This window comes from Aptenodytes patagonicus, chromosome 2 (genome assembly GCF_965638725.1).
Source record: "Aptenodytes patagonicus chromosome 2, bAptPat1.pri.cur, whole genome shotgun sequence".
Taxonomy (NCBI): domain Eukaryota; kingdom Metazoa; phylum Chordata; class Aves; order Sphenisciformes; family Spheniscidae; genus Aptenodytes; species Aptenodytes patagonicus.
The window spans coordinates 92,734,127-92,757,971 of NC_134950.1; the positions used below are offsets into that span (position 1 = coordinate 92,734,127).

Here is a 23,845-nt window from a genome sequence, read left to right on the forward strand (position 1 = left end):
CTGTGTTTCTCCCTGGTACAGTGAAAGCATGATTTTGTGTTTGGCTAAAGCTGATCAAAGTCTGTGCTGCTGCTGAAAGGGATGGCCCTGCCTTCCTCCTCCTCTTCTCAGCCCTGTGTTTCAGCAGCCTCATAGTGCAGGGTGCTGAGTCAGCTGCTGAACCCTGGCTGTTCTGCTTTTTGCCGTGTCTGTGTCCCCCGTCCGTCCCCTCCCTCCGTCCCCCCCCTGAGGATTGAGGCTTTTAGCTGTATCAGTGATCTGATCTGACATGTTGCATGGCCACATGCCACATGATAGCTAGTGTTGACACAGAAGTTGTCACAGCAAACATTCAGCCAAAGTTTGGGAAAGGTATGGGGAGGGCAGGGGTAGAACCAATCCTCTTCGGTGGCAGCCTCCCACTAGGGCCATGCCACCTTCAATCCTGCCAGAAGAGTTTCCATGATGGGCTGCAAGAATTTGCAGTTTACTAATTTGAGTTTGCTGCTCAGCTAAGTATTAATAATGTCTAACAGGGTAGTCCAACCTTTTCAGCTGTAGAAAACTGTCGTCTTTGCCCCTCCGCCAGCCACAGTCTTGGTTCTTGGCTGGCCATGCCTGGCCGTGCACGCATCAAGACATGTGGACATGACACATCGCAGTCTCCCAGAAGCAGGCTGTTCGCCAGCCTGGGGGGAAACAGGTGTGGGTCAACATCGCTGCGTGTTCCTGTTGTAGTGTGAGGATAAGAAAGGGCTGGACAGAACTGCCCCCAGACCAGCTCATTCCTATGGATGTCAGTGCATATATGCCTGACCGTACCGCTCCGTGGGACAGTGCATGTATGGATGAAGAAGGAAAAGCTGACAACGTAGATGTTGCAGTGCCGGATGTGAGACACTCTACAGACTGAGAATGATGCTCTGCAGTGATGCAGTTGTTTTCCTGGCATGTGATCCCAGAAAACAGGTCTATCAGTAATGGGGAGCCTACAGCTCTTTTAGCCCAGCCTGATAAATCTGTCTGTCACTAACATGACAAGGACAATTGTCATATTTCCATCCTAAATTAAATCAGCAAGCTTAAGACCTCAAGTATAAAGGTTGTTATCTTTGAATAGGCTTGCTGCCAACTATGCAAGTAAGAAAACAGATATTATGTTATTCTTACAGATATTACAGATATTTTTATTGACTTTATAGATATTACAGATATTCTTAAGAAAACAGATATTTTCAGATATGGAAAATGAACTTGGTAAAGCAGATAGCTAAGGTAAGTTTTAATAATAAACACAGAAATAGTTATTGGTGCAAGAGCAGTGCCCTGGCTCCCTACTCTTTGAATTACCCTTGGAAAGTGTGGTTCTTCCTTCTTCTCCTGCTTCCCTTCCCAAATGATTCATCCCTTGCTTGGGGATAAAGCAGAGATAAGCTTTAAAAACAGGTCTTCCACCATCTGGTCACTGAAATACCAAATACAGGAAAGATGCCACCATGTTCTTTGCTCTCTGAGCTTGACACAGACTTTTTCTGAGGGGGAGGTGGGGGGAGATATAGGCACCTTCCTCTAGAAAGGAGTTCAGGGTTGAGTATTTTTTCCTAGGGGAAAATATTACTAAATCCAAGCAGCTAGGGTGGGGAGAGATCTAAGTGGGACCATTTTTTCTGGTTAGCCTGAACAGCTCTCTGACTAGTCTGGGACTCTCTAGACATTTGAACCTTACAGTGTGAGCAGACATATGTCAAATCCAGAGAGGTGGACTCTGCAACCTTCCTAGGAGCGACCCTCCTGATAGTGCTCTGCTGAAATCTCTTTTGTGGGCTTCACCCTCCCTCTCCAAAGGTTGAGTTTCCCAAGTAACACTGACAAGTTTTCATGGCTAGCAAATGTGCAATCAATTGGAAAGCAGAGGCTAAAAGCACAAGACAGATGCATTGAGCTGGGAGTCAGAATGAGTAGGAGAGATGACAAAACAAATATATAAATGGATCACTTTAAGGAAACAAAAATGAAGCCCTCTTTTTAAATTTAGGCAATCAAAAGAACTAGATAAGTATTTTATTTTTTAAAGATTACTTTCACAACTTACAAGGAATGCAACTCTGAAACATAAATTCATACCAAAATTTTTTCCTGCATCCACAGAAATCTGGTAATAAATCTTACTTTGCATGGTCAAATGAGAGACAAATCAGAACAGATTTATTAAAAAAAAAAAAAACAAAACCAAAACTGGAGGAAAGATGACAAAATGTCATATATATTTGAGATAAACAGTGTTTGTGCGGTTGTAACTTCAGCCATATAGAGATTATCCTTTTCCCATGTAAATGAAGTAAGTATGAATAAGTTTATTCTTCTTTCTTTTATTTCCATTAATGCAGTTAAATGACTGATTTATGGGCGCAATTATGTTGTTCGACTTGTGGCTATTGTCATTTGTGCCTGAAAACAGAACTACAAAATCTGAAATCATGGTTACAAATCAGGATGTATATGATGTTTATATGCAGTAAAAGTAAATATTCGGCTACTATAAAACACAGGTTTTTAAAGAAGTTTGAATAGTCTCTTTTAAAAATTCAAAGAAATTGAAATTAAAAATCTACTTTAAATTTCCAGAAGACAGGACAGTTCCCAGGTGTTACCTTTTTATTGCATCTGAGGAGTTGAAGAAATTCTGGCAGCTGCTACAGAAGCTGCTTTGGGCACTGCGTGTCTACTTTTCCAAAGACTGTTAGATTTACTAGCGTCTTTGTAGGCCAGCACTAACAGCATTCTCAAGTTGCCTTTTTTTTGTTTGCGTTTTGTCATTTCAGTGAAGGAAGTGCTTGATTTCTTACCCTAACATTTTGCAGTCAGAAAACACGAGCAAAGGAGATGTTACTATCCAGTAAGGGCTGTGGTATCATCGTGACAGAGGAGGAAAAGTAACACTTGATTCAGTTACATTTTATTATCTTAAAAGCCAAGTGACATTAACAGTCTTCCTTACCTACATTATGAAAACACAACCTAAAGTTACAATAAATGTAATTATTTGATAAAAGCCCATGTAAATCGATCCTGTCTGTGTAAACACCAAGACAGCAAAGCTTTTCAAAAACTGTTCTTGTTTTATTGACTTTCAGAATAGCTGGTCCGTTAGTCCTTTGTAAATTTTAAGCATTAGCTGAGCCTGGATGTTAAGCAAAGCCCAGGACTTAGCGTCTGTTCTTATTACAATAACAGTAATAAGAATAGAAGAATAGCCCACAGGCCAAGTCTGTCTGTCTCTATCCTATGACTGCCCCTTGTCTGTAGTCTACCCTCAGTAATGACTATAATGCAGGAAAACCCTGTGATACTTCCACCAGCATAATCCTCCAGCTTCCAGCAACCTGCAGCTTGGTGACTTCTCAAACCACAGGTTGTATCAGTGTGTTTAACCTCTCCCCTTTGCTCCCCTCCTTCACAGCTAGGAATCAGATTCAGGGCAACATACAGGTTAACCAGTTGCTCTACCATGGCACTACAATCTCTGTGGTTCAGGCTACCCTGCCTTGCCAGGTGCAGCAATCTCACCTGAGATTTTTGGGGTTGTTGGTTGTTTTTTTTTCAGAGTGCTTCTTCAAATCCATCTGATGTTCTTTTCAGCATCAGTGCTACGTGAGACCAAAAAGTTATTTTCATACTCAAATAACATATTCTATCTTCAGCTGGATCAGATGGAGGGCTAATCTCACAGGTATGGAAGTTCTTAGGTTCCTAATAACAATGTTGTTTTCTTATTCTTCTCCCTCCACCTTTTCCCCCATCCTGATGGTATTTCTGCAGATGAAGACACTAATTCTAAACCTACAGATGCAAATAAAATACACATCTGCAGTCTCCAGCAAGGAGGTGAGGAGGAGAGAGAGAGACTCGCATTAAGAGCTTTGTGAATTATTTTGCAAATACCTGTGCATCAAGTAAGGCTAAATTCAAAAAATATTTCCATTTGTGATTATTGCATCTTTCTTAATTGTGGCTGAGAACTCACCTTCTTTGCCTGTTCTCTCAAGATGATCTCACAGGCTTCAATAGCATGCTGTGGAGCTACTGTGGCAGGGTCCTTAGGGATCAGCACCACTCGTGACAGAGGAGGAAGAGCAAAAGACACTGAGCATGATCCCCTTTCCCCAACCTCTGTCTCCGTGCATTATCGCTCTTTGCAGTTCTCTCAGTCTCTTTCCGTCATTGCTATGTGTTCTTCCTCTTCAGAACTTACCTAGAAATAAAATTTCCTTTCTTCTCATCAGGCAAAATCTGAGAGAAGAGTATTTGTCGAGGTTGCTGCCTCCATCAGAGAGGCTGAAAACTGCTGGTGGTGTGGGTTTCTAAAGCAGTTGTGCATTGTCCAACTGTGTCTGTCTTCCATATTCCCCTGTAAATATGATGAAAGGCATTTTCAGGACCATGCTGAGGAAGGAAGGACACATTGAGAAAGGATGTTCACCTTCTGTGTTCTCCACTTCTTCTCTTGAAAGTACAGAGGTCGCTGTGGCAGCCACCTCTCCAGAGCAGCGTGAAGATTTACAGATCAAGTCTCCCTTTCTTGCTGGGAGATGTGTTCTGCCATTGTTGCTGGAAGGAGGAGTTGAGTAGGAGCAGTAAGCTGCTGTGTCCTGGGAATGGCTGCGAAGTGAGCTAGCGCTGCCCTTCTCACTCTTCTTTGTTTTACCCACTGGCAGATGGCCGCTAAGCAAGCCATCTCACGAGCCAGGCTTGCACTCTGTGGCACTTCTTATGCCAGAAGCAAGAAGTACAACATAATTATGGATGTTGCAAAACATTCACGTGCCAAGGCCTGATGTTCTTAACCATGTTTTTCCCTTTCCTCGCTGTTTTGTTATATCCCTGTTCCTGTTTGTCTGTAAAATGGATATACAGGGAAAAACTCAGCAGAATATTCATAGTCACTAAAACAGTCTCTGACCAGCCTGACTGAGCTGATAAAGCTTAACGCTGATTCACATGTTCTCCTCATTTCTGCCTAGGCTTGTTACCTGCTAAGAATGGCGAAGGCTTCACAGAACAATTCTTGCTTGAGATGGTAGAGATTCTCCTGAGTTACTCTAAAAGAACCTACAATGGAGAAAAAGTCCTGGACTTTCACCACCCGCATCAGCTTCTGGAAGGCTTGGAAGGGTTCAGCCTGGAGCATTTTAGAAGAGAGATACTACTTGGGGCCAGTTAACAGATGCAAAGTGTTATTTATGCTGTCTCATTTAGGGGTCTTTGCATGGTCAGTGAAAAAAAAATAGGCTCCTATATTGGGTACTCTAAGTATTACTTCCTTACTTAGATACTAAAGTTTGATATGTACCTATAAATGCAGGAGGAAAATGCCTCTTTCACTCCCTCATTAATGATAATGTTATTTGAAACAGTAATGCTTTTGCAGGACTGGATTGGTTTTTGCATTGTTTCATTTTTCCCCTCTTCATTAAGGCATGGTTTATGACATGGTTGGCTGACTTCCCACGCCCCTTTTTTCCTCTATATCTTCAGCAACTTTTGTTTGCTGTATTTACAGAGGTGTTAAGCAGAGCACAGTACTTAACTCAGTACAGTCCAGGAAGTAGCAGAAATATGTAAAACCATTTGGTTTTGTTCAGGTATTCAAGGACGTATGGAGTTCTAGCTTTGAAGATAATAGGATGCTTCTGAACATCTGCCAAAATGAGTAACTTCAGCAAACGCTTATGTGTAATCCTGGTGTCGATAGTAAATTTAGTTGATTAATTTAATTTTTAGGTTTTTTTAACGGTGCCTAATGCTTTACAACTTCAATTATATCCGTTTCTCAGGGATGTTTGTCTTTCCTAACATTACCATGCAACACACTTTCTTGTGTCCCATGTTGATTTCCATGTCCTTTTAACTAATCGCTTCACAAAAGATAGTAGAGACTGTGCTGAGAAAACTGTCTATTACATAGAATCTGGTTTACTTGCCTATCATTTCGGGACATCCTCGCTACTTGAATCAACTTTCTAGCGGCCTTGACATTATCGGTCCAGCTGGGGAATGGCTTACAGCTATAGCAAATACTAACAAGTATGTACTGTAAATACCATTCTTCTGTAGCAAGTGAAATTATAGCAATTATTCCTTTATCGTGACCTTTTAGTGCAGATAAACCCAAGGTGTGGTCATACATTTGTTTCTCAACAGTGGTGGACGGCATCTGTTTCAAACATTCCTTTCCCGACTATATTCCCACTTCCCCCCTGCTCAGCAAAGGGCGTGACAAAACAGTACAGGACAGACCTCGGCTCTGCCGGCGCAGGGCAGCCAGCCTCAGCTGAGACCCTCAGCTGAGAGCAGCGGCTTCTGAAAACGCTCCCCATTCACTTCCCGCAGAATGTCCGCTCAGGGCGTCAGTGAGTGTTGGCAGAACACTTGTAGACAATTACATTAAGATACTCAACTCTTACATTTTCCTTCATAGCAACTGATCTTACATGTTTGACTTGGGTGTGCTAACCAGACAAATTACTGTATTCCTTTGCAAATACATTGAATTAAAATCTGCTGTTGACACAGATCAAAACTTCTAGTATCTCTGTGCTCTGCCCTGTGAAACTAAGTGCAGGACTAATACATGAGGAATTAATATTTTAGGTTTATCTAAAAACCCTGCTACACATGGCTACATATATATATGTGTGTGTGTACAGGTATACATACAATCCCCCCCCCCAAAAAAAAAAAATTGCCTTTGTAATATTAGTTTCTGGTTTATCAGAATAATATATTCATTATAAGGCTTGTTAGATATTTGCCCTAAACTCATTTTCTTTTTTTAATCTCCATGAAAAGGAGTGAATAAAAGGCAGGCTTTTGTCAAAGATATTTTGATAGGTTTCAGGACTGAAAATACAGCTTTTAAGAAGCGGGGAATGGGTAAGAATGGAGCGGGAATGTCCTTAAGAGTATTAGCAGATATGTTCTACTTGCAGAAAACGAATAATGCTAAGAGATAGAACAAATACAAAGGAGTAAAAGACCAAAGTGTGTTTACATAAGAAAAGAAATCACAGGGTTAATGAGAAGTACTTCCACAGTTGCTAAAGGAAACAGAGGAAAGAACTGAAGGTTGCAGGCTTAGCTGAGGTACCAACAGGATATTCTGTCCCTCCTAGAATTATATCTTGGGTTCTTGGGCATGTAACTCACAAGTTGTTTGTAATGTATTGGAGGGGAAAACAATGTATACTTACTTGCCTGTGAGGAAAGTTTTTGGTTTTGTGTTTTTGTTTATTTGTTTTAATTATTTTTGGAGATGCTGGAATGAGGTTTTATATTCATGGAAGTAGCCAGTGGCTTTCAGGTTTTGATAAACAATGTTCCTACCTCTTTTTCCTGATGAGAATATCCTTTTGGCCTCTTTGGTAGCGTACAAAAAATGGAACAAATCAGAGTAGAGAAATCTGGATAATTATAGTATACTTGATTCCCTTTGGAAAGGGTAGGTGGAGAAAGAAGTATGCAGCGTGTATGTATGTGATAACACTGTCTTCTTTAAGACTGTGGATGTGGCTATTTTTAATTAGCAATGTTACCTTGTCTGATAGCCTTTGAAAAGGGTTTATGAGGCTTCTCATCTATGCTGCATTTATTGATTAATATCAGATAAGGACTGTAGACCCAGTCTACTGATTTTATTCCATATGTTTTGAACATGTAAGTAGTCCTCCTTCTGAGTTGAACTACTTGTATTTGGATAGGGAACTTTTTTACAAAGGACTGAAGAAGTCTCTCGGTCCCCTCTGACAGGCTATAGTATAATTTGCGGGGGGAAAAAAAGGGGCTGGTGTCAGAAACTGCGTGAGCCACCATTTTTCATTCCTGATGTTTGCAATTAAATTAAGCATGCATTTGGCTTCACTGGTGATAGCAAAGCCATTGTTTATAATTAATTTGAGCATCATTCTGACAATCTGGCATGCCAACATAGCTCGCTGCTTATTAACCTAAATTTCTGTGCTCCAGGCAAACTTGGCCGTACGGAAAAAAATTGCACGCAGAAGGCCAAAAAGCCACCCAGAATTCTGCCTGAAGTTTCAGAGGTTTTTTCTTGATTGCTTTAAAACTCAGCTTCTGGGTTTTGTCCTCCAAAGAAAATTCCTATTGCTACTTGTTGCCTAATGGTTAAGGTTATCCTGGTCTGTTTTTCAGTTCAGGTGGTGGTGTGATATATTTATCTGGGCTGGTTAGATTATAATTATTTTCTTTGACATTCTAAGCTAAATTTATAGGACTGTTGTGTTACAGACTTTGGTTTAACAAGAGAATACCAGTGCTTGAGTGTCGTGTCTAGTAAGTCTGTATTGAATAAACTTATTATATTAGGCTGGTTGTAGCCACGTATTTTAAAATAATTGACAGGCAGAAAGTTTATAGGAAAGTTCAATTAAAGGAAAAGCGGAAAGCATTCCCTTGGTCTCTAATACTAGGCAATAGTGCATAACTATACCTTATAAGCACCTCTTATAAATCTGTTTTCAGGTAAAAATCCATATGGCTTTGTAATCTAATAGAGCAGTGTAAACTAAGTAAAAGTGATTTCAGTTACATGCAAGTCTTCAAATAGTGTAGTGGGTTTGCATGTTATGTAATTCACTTTTGCCAAACGCAGTGCATTGTCCTCTGCATTCCAGGTAACAGAAAACAGCCTGCAAGCCTTTCACCAAGCCCATGTAAATACTTATGTTACTGGCTAGGAGTTGTGTCTGTCTTCAGACTTATTTGGAGTTGTGTGGTGAAGTGGGCTGGTACTGCATGATAATGTCAATGTACTAAATGGACCTTATTAGACAGTATTGGTTTCCTGACTGTCTTACAGGTCACTTTGGGTTTAACTCCCTCTACAACACGCGTCGGGTAGCTGTCAAACCCCCTCGCTCCACGGAGCATAAATTGGCAAGACTGTAATTTTACCTTAAATCAGTACTTGATGCTTTGGGGTTATTGTAGTCACCCAACATCACTACAGACCCCACGCAGAGCGTCTCAAATGTGATGGTGTGGCACAAAGACTATGCTACACAGTCCAGTGTAAATTCTCAGCAAAAATAACTTGAGGTATGACTCTGCAAAACTGGAGTGTTTCAGTTCAGGAAACTATAGTTCACAGCTCACACATAAATTAAGTAAATTTTGTAGCAAAAACCTGAATGTGAACTACAGTTTTTAGAAGCAGTAGGTACAATCACAGACTGTATGGTACCCACTTAACATGTCTGTCTATCAGAAACGCAGTATCTTTCTCCTCTGCAGAAAGGCAAATATTAGTGCTCTCTGGTCTTGCTAAATGAAAGCCTCCATTCGATTACATTTCTCCTGGATCATGAAATACTCTTAAAATAAGCTGTTACCTTTGTGTAAAAAGAAAAAAGTGTATATATAGGTTTACATATGAAATGGCTCCTGTGTTCCCTATCATGGAGCAGATTTTTCTGAAGAAGATGCATGAAAGGATTGGATGGAGGGAATTTTAAGCAGATGGCATATTTCATCCAGGTAAGTAGAGCAAGGTAATTAGACCTGTTTATGGGTTGTGTCAGCCTGTGAAGTCTTCTAGCCCCACTGAATCGAGAGAGACTTTGTACTTAGATCAGGCTATAGAGGAGGATGAGTTTTCAAGAGGGCAAAAGAGCTTGCAGTAAGATAGGCAATAACTTGCACTTTCATTTTAATTTAGATGCAAACAGCAGTGGATCTGTTCTGAAGGCAGATAACTTCGGTTATATTTTTTTTAAATACTATTTATAATTTCAACACATAAATTGTGACAATTGAAAAATACTGTAAAAATGTGGTAAAATATTTTCTCAGCCTAAGAAATCCCAGCTAGAAGCATCTCCAGATTTGGAGATACTAGAATTAGTTTTCTTCAATTAGATATCAGAAATCAGCCGCAATAAAACAAAATAATAAACTTTTTAAAAGACATTAACTGCAGTGACAATGACTTGGGTGCAACTAATTCTTCCTCCTCAGTGCTTTGGTGTTCTGCTAAAACGTAGGACTTGATGGGTGAAGGAAGAGGAAGAGGGTCAAATGGGCCTAGGAAGCACAACTGTTTAAATAATAATTAGGAGGAAAAAAAAAATCCTTTCCTTCCCATATCCCAGACTAAGTTTTCTAGCATTATCAAAACTGAGGAAGTACAAAATGGGCTAGAGTGGAGAGGAAATCCTCTGATCTGATGTCAGGTGGCAGACTATGCAAGCAGGCAGCCTGGGAAGTGTTTGGAGAGTTAGTCTCTTGCCTCTCAAGGAATTAATATATGGTTGGATGAATGGTAATGGCTCACACTGAGGATCCTGGCCCAAGATCTCCAAGAATGTAATGTTCAGATTCTGTGAAAGAATAAACTACTCAAAACTCAAACTCCGTCTGTCATTTCCACATCATTAGGTGGGACCATATCAAACCTCTACAGTGTCTTGCTGGCTTGCTACAAGTATTTCCCCAAGGTTAAAACTAAAGGCATGGCTGCACTTCCACATGTTGTGCTGTTTGTTTCTGAGCGTGTAAATATCTCACTGCAGTAGGGCTCCATAAACTGCCTGCCCGTGGTGCATCATCAATGAGGAGTGCTGTAATGCCTGTGATAGAGCACACAGCCTGTGATTTCTGAAAATCCCAAATGTTTTGTAGCGTGTGCATGTGGGGAAAAATATTCTTGGTGATTTAGGAACCTCTGGTCCTAGGTTTGAGCCTGTGGTGCTGTGTGCTTCTGAATCACGTGGATTGTGATGTTCAATGTAAGCATCCACATCCTGCAAGTATTTGAACCTTAGATGATCCTTAAATCATACGATGGTCTGCATGGGAAAGCATGGTCTGCATGAGCACGTAGTCTAGATATCACTGTTACCTGAAGACCGACCCCTTAATTGAGCCTCTTTTCCTGCTTGCTACTGCAGGGAAGGGAAGGAGCAATAATATCCTGCTGACCTGTATTAGCAAATTAGCCTCAAGGGCACGCAGCAATTTTTTTTGTTCTTTTTTACCTAATCATTGTAATTTTGACAGTTTCAAAGAGTAGGTGGAAAAAAATGGTTATTCATTAGCCAGAACCAAGTATGTCTATTTCCTTTACAAATAAGAACATCAAACAGCCTTTTGTTTGAATTAAACATTTAATTTCAATAAAAAAAGAACTGCTAATATTGAATTTGATTTTTTTTTTACAGTACAAACACCTAAAGACATTTCAAAAGTAAAATCATTCATATTCTATATCAAGTTCTTTCACTAAGAATATCAGAATTAAGTGCAGGGGTATTCTTTTTGAGATTTTTTTTCCCTGCTGATAATAAACAACTGCCAAAACTGTCAGATGGTCATGACCCTTGTGGTATCACCGTGTCTTTTTTTTTTTTTTTTGGTCCCTTTTTATTTAAAAAAAAAAAAAAAAAGCTTTTGCTCTGATCATAGAATATCTCAGGTTAGAAGGGACCCATAAGGATCATCGAGTCCAACTCCCAGCTCCTTGCAGGACTGCCTAACACTAAACCATATGACTAAGAGCATCGTCCGGATGGTCCTTGAACTCTGATTCTTTAGCAGGACTAGTACCCAGCCCTTTGTTATGGAGAAGTACAGAGAGCACAGTTCACCTGTGTGAGGGGCAAAGATGGGCAAGCAGGTGACCAGGCTACCCCTACTCATAGCTGTGTGGCACAAAGAAAGTACTGGTAATGCACACAGAGGGCACCTGGGTGACACTGCTCTGCCCTGCAGCCCCTTTGGCTAAGCCACGGAGTGATTGCCCTGTGTTGCTGCTGCAAATACCTCTAAAAGAGCTGTGACGTGCACTGAAGTTTTCCAAGGTTTGATCCCAAGCCAAGGAAGTTGGGTGGATTGTGTGCCAAGTTGAGTGGGCTTCGCACAGAGCTGTTTGGGCCTGACCTTCACCACAGGTTAGGGAGGGGAGGGATTTGTGAAAGGAAGAAAGCAACACCCTCTGGGTGTAAAAGCGGATACTGGGGCCTCAAAAACCTCAGCAAAACTGAGAGTTTCTTCGTCAAGTGTGAGAATCTACCTGGTAGGTCCAGGGTGCCTCACAGCTAGCTGGACGGCCAAGCTGCACTCACTTCTCCTGCTTCCCCCGCCCCACTCCCAGCCCTGCCTCAGGGACTCTCCCAGGACACCCTGCGGCAGCAATGTAGGTGGGATGGATGTGCCTCTCGGTGCTGTGGCTGTGTACTTGTGACTGTTCACTCAACTCCTGCTTAGATTTTGACTAACCCAGCTCATGCTAAGGCCTGATGTATGCTGGGAGCAGTGCCATTAGGTCAAAGTAAGAGCACCGTGTAGACAGGACAGGTGGCCAGAAAGAGCTAAAGGGTCATTATGCAGCCATTATCACCCGCAAATTGCTGTCTCCTGCAGCCATGATCTTTTGTCTGGCAGTTTCCTCAGAATCTGCTAACTTATGGGAATTGTATAAACCAAACCTCCAAGCTGGAAGGTATAAAACAGCTTACCCAAAAAGCTTCTGAAGTGGATCCAACAGCAGCTGGACTGCCGAAGCTTTCATGCTTCCCAGCACCATGACCGAGCAGGAAGGATGAGCACTCTCACAGTCAGCTAGGTGACTGTTGTGGTTTAACCCCAGCCGGCAACTGAGCCCCACACAGCCGCTCGCTTACTCCCCTCCGGTGGGATGGGGGAGAGAATTGGAAGGGTAAAAGTGAGAAAACTCATGGGTTGAGATAAAGACAGTTTAATAGGGAAAGCAAAAGCCACGCAAGCAAAACAAGGAATTCATTCACTGTTTCCCATGGGCAGGCAGGTGTTCATCCATCTCCAGGAAAGCAGGGCTCCATCATGCGTAACGGTTACTTGGGAAGACAAACACCATCACTCCGAATGTCCCCTCCTCCCTTCTTCTTCCCCCAGCTTTATGTGATGATGGGCATGATGTCATATGGCATGGAATATCCCTTTGGTCAGTTGGGGTCAGCTGTCCCGGTGATACCGAAATACTAAGGAGACATACGGTTTTCTTTGTCGAAGTGAAGTAACTAAGTGTTCTGCAGACTGGACATTCCATAGATAAAAGGAATCCTTGAAGCTCTGTGTACAGGGGTGGAATGGATAAGGAAGTTATGCTGAAATCAGCTACTGCAACTAGGTGAAAAGACTGAGTTCAATTAGCGGACACAGTGAGGAAGACTATCGACAACTACCAGATGACCCTGGAAGACCACCAATGAACATAAGAGCGCATGCGTTAAAAACTTTTGCATATGTTAATGAGTTCCAAGAAATAACATGAATATGCTAATCATTTCTTAGAAATTTAATGTATATGTATATTCTGATTGTACATAACTCCCATAGTTGAGCAGCCCGGCGCGCACAGTAGGTGGAGCGATCCCCTGTGCGCCCGGTGCCGCAATAAAGAATGCCTGCTTTCTAAAACTCCAAATTGAGTCTTAGAGAGTTTTTCATCTGCCAACTTATGGTAATACCAGCTGTGTCCCCTCCCAACTTCTTGTGCACCCCCAGCCCACTCGCTGGTGGGGTGGGGTGAGAAGCAGAAAAGGCCTTGGCTCTGTGTCAGCACTGCTCAGCAATAGCTAAACCATCCTTGTGTTATCAACACTGTTTCCAGCACAAATCCAAAACACAGCCAATTTCTTTTTAATGAAGAAAATTAACTCTACCCCAGCCAAAACCAGCACAGTAACTAATTCTCTTTTTTTGTTTGGTTTTTTTTTTTTGCTCCTAGTTGCCCGAATTCAGAATTATGGGTTATAAGTCATGAAACCTTATGACCTGAATGGTGAATAAGTGAGTTCATGCGACAGATTAGTCTGGGCAAAAGGAGGTTGAGCCCCTGTTTGTCATGTTTGTCATAATTCTTAACGAGCTCATGAAATGAAGTTTAAATTGCAGAGTACATAGTTCTGTAAAGTTGAGAGATCCAAACAGACTGTGACAGCCCTCTGTGGGGACAGGCTGCCTTCCTGTAGGTGTTTAGAGAGGAACAGTGTGACCTTGTAGTTGTGCATGCACAGGGTGGGGTGACGGTGAGCGTCACCCTGATGATGCTGCCTCAGCTGTGTTCTGGCGATGTCATTTCAGAGGGCAATGCTCCCTGCCTGCTTTTAATTTTGTCACTGTGAAGGCATGTGATAAAACAATTAGCAAAGTTTTTAGAGGCTTTAGTTTTCCACTTTAAAATCAAGGATATTAATACCCAAACAAAAGCAGTGGAGAATAGTTCAGATAAATTTATTTCTTTATATTATGCAAATCCTGTAATGTTTGATTTGAGAAACTTTAAGTAGTTATATATCTCAGTGCTTTCACCTATGGCTTTAGGACTAACTGCACTAACCAATGCTCAGGTAACCAACCACTTAGTAAGTATTCATGATACAAATGTGTTACTACTATAATTTAAATGGTTAATGATATTGCATGGCTATATAATAGTCATGCTCAATAATAATGCCATCATAAATTATAAAGAACATTCCAAAATTGCTTCTCCCTTATTACTGAGTGAAATTGTTTAGTAAATTGCTGAGTACCATGCTTTAGTTAATTATCTATGATTAAATATGTATATATACACATACGTGACCTTCTTATCAGAATGCATTATGAAACCATCTGAGGTAAAACTGTTAGTTTCCTATATGGCATGGTACAGTGTACACAGCTGAATGCATTACAGAAGACAGACAGCTTCTTCTGAAGGACGTGTTGCTGCTCCTGCTGAAGACACAAACCAACAGAACGCTGGTAAACTTTAACAGGGCTCCTCTTTAATGCTGCCATTTTAACGTGACTGAGTCATGCACAATGTATTTATTTAGGATAGAAAGAATGAAGAGGAACATATACAATATGTAAATATATTTATATGTATATACACTGTTTCTATTTCCTGTATGCACAAACACACTTAAAGCTCCCTCAAACTTCTTGTTCTTCATATTTAAGAGCCACAATTCACTAAAGAAAGCAGCAGCAGTTCTTGGAATTGGGACAGATAATGTAGTTACAGTGAAATAAAAGGTAAGACATGCCATGCCTATCAAGAATGTTTTGTTGCACATAACTTCTTCTGATGCACTGTGCCTTTGGTTCTGTTTCCTAGCGGGAATCCCATTTTATAAAATGAACTCTGACTGTCTTGAACAAAATTCACTGTTCATAAAAACAGGGTTCAGTTTTACAAGTTTCTTTTTGTAGGTCTTTATTCAGGTCTTACCCCATTCAGTTTAAGTAAAACGTGGCTGTCATGCCTGAGGAGAAAAATGAAGTAAAAATTATTGGACTCTCCTAGATATATTCCACAATCTCATTGTTTATTTGCCTCTAGGAGATGGTGCTCTTTAGCGTGAGTCAAGGTGGCAGAAAGTGTTTTGGGCAGAGAATGGGATTGGGTGTTCTTGCCACCTTCTTCTGTGCAAAGAGCAATGTGTTGCTCAGCCATTTCAAGAAACGTGGGGAAGAAAAACCATGTGGGATAAGATAGATTCCTCCTTTCTTAACTCAGCTTTTCCAGGGGTGTGATAATTTTCCAGGTGCTCCTACCTGTAACGTTTGTCTCCTTGGGGCAGTAGCAGCCCAGGAGCTTGGGGTGGGGTGGGAGGCCTTTGCCCATGTCAGAGTGCCTACTTGGGGTGCAGGTGGGAGTGCAAGAGACCTGCCTTTGCTTTCCAAATGAAAGGATTTGCCCAAAGGGATTTGGGTGCACTGGAACAGATGGTGGGGAACTGGGCTCTTAAGCTTGGGTAGCCTTGGCTGGAGCCTATCTTCTTCCGAGATTCTGTCCAAGCACCCACTACCATTTTCAGTCTGTCTGAATTACTTTCATTTTAGACCTCTACTGTTTTGTTTAGAAGGTTTTTTTTTTCTTCTCACTGGAATGTGACCTGTCCTCTACATAAGGCTAGTGGAACAGGTGCAGTAGCAGTTTCAAGGAGAGGTTTACAGACATATTTCTTTTCTATTCATTGCTCTTGGAATATGCGCAGGGCTTTAGGGCGCATCTCTTTAGTTCTGCTTCAGGCTTTTTCTTGTTAAAAAAATATTTAAGTTGCATTTCACTGAAGAAAAGGAAAAAAAACCCACCCACACCACCTATTACTGAATTCTTCATTATTTCCTGGCATTGTCAAAATGTAAACTGGGAGTCTTGCGGGGCAGGGGGGGGAAACCCTCATCCTGTTGTCATTACAAACTGTGTGATGTCCAGTGTGCTCTCAAATTCTGGTGAGAATCATCGTGAAACAAAATCGGGGGACAGGATGAGGGGAGGTCTGTTGTTTCTTAGATCTTACGTAATGGGTGAGAACCAACTGTTCGTGTTTAAACTTTGATACCTTTCTTCACATTTTCTTCTCTGCTTAATGCAACATCTTGTGAATGCTACATGGAACTCAGTTTGTAGTACCTGTATTTAAAAAGCAACATTCCTTTCTGTGGCGCTCTCTACTTCAAGGTTTATCCTCTTTTGCACAATTGGATTATTAAGGTTGAGGCATTTAAGAGGGCAACTCCCACCACTCAACACACATACATGTGTTAGGTAGTTCTTGGATGAAAAGGGGCTGAGGAAGATGAACTTGGGAATCAGGTCTTCCTCTAGTGCTGTTTTTTGTTTTTCTCAACAGTTTTGATGATGACATGAAATTATGGCTGGTAAAATTTGCAGATGATATGAACTTAGTAGCATGGTAAATAATAAAGAACATAGAGTACTATGAATAGCCTTAGAAGTAGAATCTGGTGTCTGATTTCCTGTATATTTAGAGACTAATCAGAAGAATAAATGACATTATTCTCTTTTGTTTTTTTTCTCTCAATATTTGACACTGGGAAAATGATTCCAGCTGATTTGGAGGCTGAAATACTGAAAATCAAAAGACAGGTTGTTGTTTTCACTCTCATTTTTGATGTTAATGTGGAGTTGAATCCAACAATGCTATCTGCAATCTGGCAGCATTAACTCACATAAAATTGTCATTGATGCTGATTGTAAAAGACAGAACAGGATACCCCCCCCCCGAAATAATAAAATAGCTGAAAAACCTGTTTTTTGAAGAGAATGAGAACTGTCTGTTAATTTGTGTCAAATTCTGGCCTGCTGTTTCAGCCAGTTTTCTCCAAATGGAGGAAAATTTGAAATGCTTTACTTTGATATATTTTTAAATGAAACATGTGGACTCTGTGTTGGCTCACAGCTAAGCTATTTTAAAAAGTAACTTAAAATTATTGTGGTACTCGATGCTTACATATTTCATTTCAGGTTGATCTGAAATGGGGGCTTTTATTATTGTTTAATTGTTTTTCACATTGCTGAAACACCTGCATATGTGTTTGGGGGGAGAGCCAAGAAAGCCCAGAAAATGTTCTTCAGCTACATTCCCACCACAGCAGGAATAGGATCTACATTTGCAAAAGCACTTAAGAGCTTGTGGTGTCTCTAGATAGCTTCTGATTAAAAGTAATGGAAGTTTTCTGATGGATGACAATACTTGGGTTATGTTGTGTCATGAATATATAAGATTTTTTCACACACAAATAGAAGCAGTCCTATAGATAAAGTGCCATTACATTTTTGTTTTTTTTTCTTTTTTGGAAGAGCACCCTTTTTTTGCAGTTCACCCTGAAATGGAATAGGAATTTAAGAAATGAGAAGAGATGGAATAGTAAAGAAGAATGTTGTTCATTATTAATTATAGAGATAAGTTCTGCTAGAGATATGAGGAAAGCATAATAGGTTTTCTGAGATGTTTTTGAGCTCATGTGGACTTGCAAAATCTTCTATCACTTTCAGGGTCACATCCCACTTTACCAGTGCCACTGCTGGTATCACCATTTATGGAGCCTTTGATCCCCTTTCTGACATTGCTGACATATGTGAGAAGCATAAGCTCTGGATGCATGTGGATGTAAGGCTTTCTGGAAATAATGCTTGGCATTCTCAGAAGCTTAAAAACTGGAATTAGTTTTGTAGGCACAGCTTTCCTGAGATTATGAAATGAATGGCCTATTTGCCTGAATGGATGCTACTGGAAAAAAATACAGAAGGGGATATAATCTTTCAGTATAGGTTGTGCTTGTTTACAAAAATGGTTGACTGCACTCATGCAGTAATATAGCACATACCACTTATAAGATGGTTCTTCTTGCATCAGCTAAGCCAACTCCAAAAATTAAACACACTACCTGTGCAGCATATAATATTTGAGCTCCTGAGTTACTGTCTGTCTTCAGAGTTGTCATTCGGTTTACCCTCCTATTTCAGGATACTTGGCTTGTAACAAAGTAAGGTTGATTATGCTTCCTAAATAAAATTCTTAGCTCTGGTATAAGTATGTGAGTGTAGGGGGGAAAGTGGCTAGCTTTGGTTTTGGGGTTTTGCTGCTGTTGTGAAGAGGTATGAATAATTATGGTTTATGTCTTTAGCCAACCTCGGTATTGTGTTTACTAAATAGTCTGAATCTTTTTTTTCCAGATTTTGAAGTTTATAGGAGCTCTAGTCCCTTAGCCCTTCCTGAAAACTTCTAGATAGATGCTATAAATAGGTTTGCATGCCTAATAGTAGGACAACATTTTGAGGAAATGTTGGCTGTTGCACATAAAAACAGTTGAATGCTGATGTGCGTAGCATTGATTTCTTCCATAGTACAATGACAGTATAATAGAAGTATAATGAACTTATTCCACTGAAATCCCTGTGTCCTGTAAAGATACTCTAATTTCTGCAAAATATGAAGAGGGTGTCAGCCTAATTATGTGAGGAAAAATCAGAAACTTTGTTGTAAAGCTGCCTTGCTCTGATAGCTGCTGTTTGGTACTTCAGAGGTGGGAGCTCAAGATATTTGAAAAGGATGATTACGGTGAATGAAGAATACAGAATGAATACAGAGGCAAATTCTTTTCTTATATCCACATAACCCAACTATTTGTAGCTAAAGACCAAACTTACTTTCATATGCAATCATGTCTTCACTGAAAATAGTGAAATGCGGATTGACATAAAGGTGACCAGAATATAACCCTTGGTATTTTTGAGTTCTTGTTATGGTGCTAAATCCTGCTTATCTTACTGATGCATTAAACCATGTTGAAGCTAGTAGGACTATTTGTATAACTAGAAGTTGAATCAAATACAATCAGTTTATTTTCTGCTATAATAAACAACAGAATAGTATAGGAAATCACTGGCATAGTGCAGCCCTTTATAATATTTGTCATATGTCATCAATCTACTTTCTTTTTTAATATATTGGTTTTGTCCTCTAATTGTGCTGGGGGAAGAGGGTAAGCTGTAAGTTTCTTTTCCTCTTTGAGTTTCTTTCTGTATAATACTTGAATCATTCATTGAACAGTTTATATTCCTAAGATGAAATATTTAATGATGGTTGCAAATCTTTCCCTATTTTATTATGAGTGTAAGTCAGTCAATCATTTCATGCAGGCTGTATGGGGTGGTGGCCTGATGATGTCTAGGAAACATTCTTTTAAACTCAACGGCATTGAAAGGTGAGCACAAGAACATGTTGTTTTGGTTTTTTTTTCTTTCAGAGTAGATAATCTTTTTTCTCTTGTCATTCTCACCACGTTGCTGCTGCTTTGAATCTCGCCCTGCTTTCTGTCACTATGCAATAACATTTGGCATCTAGGAAAAAACAAACACATGCTAATAACCCCTGCCCCAAAAACCCCAACCCAACAAAACCCAGCCAAAATCCCCCCCACAAACAAACAAAAAAAAACAGGAAAAAAAAATCAATCCTGGCCCCCTTAAAAAAACATCCTAGCCTCTCTCTTTGATTTCTTTGCCTTCTTGCTGTATTAAACTTTTCTTGAACGTATCTTCCATGTATTTCCTTTTCCTGCCACAAGTGTTATAGCTTCATCAAACTCTTGCTTCTGCTTAAAATATCCCACAGTAACGTATTTCTTCATCAACCATTGGCCCTTTTTTCCCTTTAATTTTCTTCTTGGAAGTGCTTTCCTCTTAAAGATGATGTCTCCCAATTTCTGTACCCTGATTTGTTATCTTACGTCCCTGACCTAGAACTGCAAGCCTTTTCAGAGTGTATTTATACTGTAGACCACAGTGCTGCGTGGGTATATGCAAGTAGTTTGGCACAAAATTATGTGCTATGCAAACTGGTGGTCATATATAACTATTTAATAAGCTTCTATCTGCATGGGAATAATTTGGAGTACTTAAGAGATGCAGCCTTTAACATCTGGATAGTGCTTTACATTATATTTGATCTCTACGGCCCATTCTGTTATTTGGAATCCACACAAGCTGATGGGGGCTTCGCTTCAGTGTTCAGCCTTCCTCATTTGTGGAAAGGTAACACAAGTGGGCCCACTTCTCTATCACAATGCACTTTGGGTGACTCCTGTGAGGAAGCTTGAGGTCCCGTTAATGCTAGAAGCATGAAAGCTGGCTTACCGCTCAGACAGAAGCATCAGTTCTTTAACTACTTCTTTCTTTGGAGCTTACTGATAGCTTGTATAGCCAACCTTGTCCTCTGCTGTAGAGCTTATATTTCTGAGGTTTCCCACTCCAGAACCATTACGTGGTCAAGAGGAGAGGCTTTCCTATTCAGTTGGTGTCAAATGAGTAAAGAAACATGTTCCTAGGAGCCTCCTTGAGATGCTACCCTACAGGTACACTCTGTAGAGGAGAGGTGTGCCAGGACAGTGATCAGGTCCACTTCTCAACAGTTTCAAAAAGTCAGAGAGGGCTCAAGAAGAGCATAAAATGGATGCATGTATTTTACATATTCTTAGACACACAAGAAAAGCATTATTTTGTTAGCAAGCACCTAAAAAGTAATGCAATGTATTTGAGCCCACTTCTGGATTTCAGAAAACTCCCCTCAAAAAGGAGCAAATAGTTCTGCAAGGTTGTTTAAGCCAAGCTTACATTTGCTTATGCATTTATAAATTTAAAGATTTAAAATTGAAAGGCAGAATTATCAGGTTTACATGGTACAGTATCTGATTTGGGATTCTTCCAACAAACCCAGACTTTTTTTTTTAAGCTGTTGCAAATATTTGGAAGTACACTGAATGAAAAGGTTTGAGAGGGCTTCTATCGGATCCCAGGGTTAGTTGTTATTCTAAGTATTGTCTGTTTGTATAAATTGGAAGAGCAGACTACCTGCTTCTCTCACCTTTTCATTAAATTACCTATGGAGGCTGCCATTCTTTTAACAGCAAAGCCTGCTTGCCAAACTAATGCCTTGCAAACAGAATATACCATAGTAAAAGTCAAATCATCCTTTGTGCTGCTAGGTACCTTAGTACAGTATGTAGAGTTCAGTGTGTCGGAGAGTTTTATTTGCAGGAGAAGTCAGCATGCAGTAGGGAAAGGTGTGAATTTATAGCATGTTAGTTACTGCTGTTTCCTTATGGAAGTAGTTCCTCAAATACTCAGCATGGGGTAGCTTTCAAAATGCAGCAACCAACCTGTCATGGAGATGCTTGGAGCCCACACAGGGAACGTAGCATTATTTTATAGCCTAGCTAAGTGCTCACTAATTTTCTCATGTAGACAAGCCACAGGATAATGTTGCGGTGGGTGCATTAATTATCTGTAGGGGTTTATAGTCTTTAACCTTGACATTAAATGGCAGATACACTCAGCTTACCTAAGAGATACTACTATGAAAAGTTAACAGGTTTGCTTATTTGGTGATTAGGTTTACAAAGGTCTGTGCTGTCATCCTTCGTCACAGGAGCAACAGGAAAGATATTGTCTTAGAGGTAAAATTAAATGCATGAAAAACACATTTGGGGGAATGATCACTTTTCACATCACATGATGCTTCCTCACATGTTTGATTGGCTGTTAATTTTCATGCGTTTAAGCTGGAAAGATCCTCTTACTGCTTCATTAAGCTTTATTTCTCTTCAGTTGATGGAGGTGTGGCTTTGAGCAAGGAGAGATTTTTTAGTCCTACTTATTTTCTTTTAAACTCCAGTTAGAAAGAAAAAAAAGATTTTTCCTAAAGAGCTATTTGCACATATATCATTACAAAGTGACCATTATATTCTTTTACTAGGATCTTCTACAATCATGTAACCAGATGCACGCAGGCTATCTGTTCCAGCCTGTTTCCAGTCCAAAACAGTAGGAAAGGACTCTGAAAATACAGATTTATTCCAGAAACTTGACACATTTTCTTCACTGTTTCAGACTGAAGCATATTTGAAATTAAAGACAAAAGCAAATTTTAAATTGGAGTACAGCAGGAAATATTAAGAAGCACGTTTTATTACGAGTCCCATTCGAGTTAGAAATTATATGACTGTGGGGTTCATCTCCCCTCTCCAGAGTTATTTGAATTAAGTGTCCTGTTTAAATTAAAGCCTGTAGGTTCCCTATCCCCCTAATGGTGAAGCTAAACATGCTGCTAAATATTCAGCAAGTATCCTTCCTTTAACAGGTCTCTGATGGCTCAGATATCCTAAAGCAGTTTAAAGTACAACTCAAACTTGTAAGTGGCAAAGGACAGGTGAATTGAGTTCAAAAGCATAGGTCACGGTATTGAAATCCTGTTTTGTTGTGGGACCCTTCAGCTGCTAAAAAGCTTTACAACATTCATCCAGGGTAAACATGCTTTTTAAAGCATGGAGAAAAGGGCAGCTGTATTCATTTCTCAAAATCACTGCTGTAAGTGTTGTAAGGAAAGCTATGCTGATGGAGAGTGCTTTGGAAAAAGAACAACTGCAAATAGCATGTAGACATATAGCAAGAATTAAAATTATCTTTTGTCCATAATCAAAATCAAGCTTTCAGGGGCTTAAGAGAAAATAGTAACTTATCGCCTATTGTTTTTTTTAATTTTTGTTTGCTTCTACATAGAAGTTTTACTGAAGAGATGGGATGCATTTCCTGTAATTATAAAAGTCAACATGTCACCCAAAAGGCTCTTTATGCATTGCTTTTGTCCTTTCCAAACTAGAAATGTTTTGGAGGGGGAAGAGGGGGGAACTGGAGGCAGCAGCATACGTTCAGTTTCATTGCTGGTCCAGATCTGTAAACAGAGGAGGTGCACCTATCAACTGCCTACTGAATGAATGATCTTGGTGACTTTTGTAATAGAATAATATCACTCATGTTAATTGACTTACTGCTGACTGGCATCCTATGACTGTGACAGGCATGTGAACTTGCAGGTTCTCAGATGAATCCGGACTCTTTTGCATATTAATGCTCTTAAAAACCTATATTGCCATTTCAAGCAGCTCCAGTGCTGGCACGATCCACAGCAGAGCGCTCCAGCACGGTGCACAGGGGGGTTTCCTGAACCAAGGAAACCTCAGGGGAGCAGAGAGACCCACCAGGAGCCCGCAGCTCATGCGACAGTGGCTGACGAGACCTGGGCAGGGCCAGGAGCAACCGCGGCCAAGCCCCACTGACATGTATAAAAGAAGCCCCTGGGGAGCGCTAGCAGCCAGGAGCGCCGTGATAAGGGCATGGCACATCAGCAAGGGCATTGCACAGCAACAGGGTGGGCAAACAGGGTGTGGTGTGGCAGTTTGTGTGCAGGAAGGGCGCTGTAGCTCTGCCAGCTCAATCAGGGAGCAATGGTAGGCAGAAAGCCATGGCCTCTCTAAACTCTGTACCCGCCGTGACTGATGCAGCTTCCCAGACAGAGCTCCGATGGGAACACGCTGCCAGCCAGGTGTCAGGCTGCAGGGTGAGCCCTACTCTTACGCCAGCACCGGACGGCAGCGGCGAGCACACCTGTGGGAGGTGCGCCCAGGGAGAGGAACTCCTCTGCTTAGTGACAGAGCTCCAGGAGGAGGTGAGTAG

At 40.7% G+C, this 23,845-nt stretch overlaps 1 pseudogene; it reads left to right on the top strand.

Annotated features, from left to right (window-relative positions):
* The first annotated feature begins 290 nt into the window (after positions 1 to 290).
* On the top strand, positions 291 to 22,160 carry LOC143157276 (glutamate decarboxylase 1-like; annotated as a pseudogene).
* The last annotated feature ends 1,685 nt before the right edge of the window (positions 22,161 to 23,845 follow it).